Raw genomic sequence first — 1,392 nt, 5'->3', positions numbered from 1 at the left:
ACACACACACACACACACACACACACACACACACACACCATCAATTGAGGAAACAATGAATGAGCAGAAAGCAAAAGTCTCTCTGTGTGAACAGGCCTTAAGACTGAATCAGTGTAACTGACCTTTGTGAATTCAACCGTCCTGACGTCTTTATCCAGTACTGCGAGGCGAGAAATAAAAGTTTGAAAGTCAAGAATGAATCATAACATTGAGATGTTTTACCGGATGGGCTGCAGTATGTTCTTACATTCGTGTGTTTTCTCGGCGTCTCCCTGTAAAGCTGCAGAGCTGGAGTGAGGAGTGAGTATACCGCTGCCCGTCTCGCTGATCTGAAAACACACAGAGACATTCACACATCTGAGCGCAGACGCACCAAACACACACTGCATGACTCAAACTCGTGCAGTCTTCTGCTTTCATTTGTTGACTAATCTGCACCAGTGCACCAGTGTTAACTAAAACCCAAACTATTTTTTTTATAACTGAAATGTGTGTGTATATACAGTATATACTACATGAAAAACATTACTTAAAATGAGAATTAGAAATGCTGCCTTGGCAACTAAATGAAATAAGTTATAGTTATTGCACTAAAATTACTGAAAGTTACTGAAATAAAATGAAAGCTACAGTTCAAAATTAAATTATTCAAATTTCTATATAAATTATAAACTAATAAAAATGAGAAACGCACATAAATAATTTACTAAAACAACATAAATTTAAAATGAAAATGAAAAAAAGCTAATTCAAAATATTAACAATAATAGAAGAGTACAAATGTATTAACAACAACAACAATACCAATAATTATTATTATGAATATGAGTATAAATAATAAACATATAAATATATATAATACATACAAAACATATAAATAATAAATGTAAAAATATAAACTTTATTTTGTACATATTTTATTTCTATATCTACTTTCTATCTTTTAATTGAGTACTATTCTATTTAGTATATTATAACTGTAATTTTGTATTTCATGCAAATTCTGTTATTCATATGTTTTATTCTTTAACTTTAAGATTTCTTACCATTTTTTATTTTTATGTAATGGAGTGACTTTATAAGAAATAAAAAATTGACTGATTTGATTTGAAATAATAAATAAACTAAATAAAAAATAAGAAATATAAAATAAGAACTGATGTTAAATAATACTCCAACTAATAACAAGGTCAAACCTGCTTAAAATCTGACAACCACAGTCTTCAAGAACAAACTCGCTCATTGTGTGAGAATGTGTTTTGGGATCACAGCTTCGGTATCAGAGCTGTCAGATGAAAAGTGATGGAACAGAAACCAAGAGAGTGTGAGTCTTTAACTGTTTCGGTGTCTGACCTGACTGCTCTGGGACAGACGGCGCTCGGAGTGGAATGG

At 31.5% G+C, this 1,392-nt stretch overlaps 1 long non-coding RNA gene across 1 annotated transcript; it reads right to left on the bottom strand.

The window, feature by feature from the left end:
* Window positions 1-115: 115 nt before the first annotated feature.
* Window positions 116-1,392, bottom strand: LOC107579778 (uncharacterized). The gene is made up of 3 exons (XR_001608531.1): window positions 1,354-1,392; window positions 248-329; window positions 116-160 (listed from the first exon to the last, which is right to left on the bottom strand). It is a non-coding gene; the product is annotated as an uncharacterized lncRNA (long non-coding RNA).

The sequence above is a fragment of the Sinocyclocheilus grahami genome, unplaced genomic scaffold (genome assembly GCF_001515645.1).
Source record: "Sinocyclocheilus grahami isolate Dianchi unplaced genomic scaffold, SAMN03320097.WGS_v1.1 scaffold20159.1, whole genome shotgun sequence".
Classification (NCBI taxonomy): Eukaryota; Metazoa; Chordata; class Actinopteri; order Cypriniformes; family Cyprinidae; genus Sinocyclocheilus; species Sinocyclocheilus grahami.
This window is presented reverse-complemented; position numbering and strand designations above follow the sequence as displayed.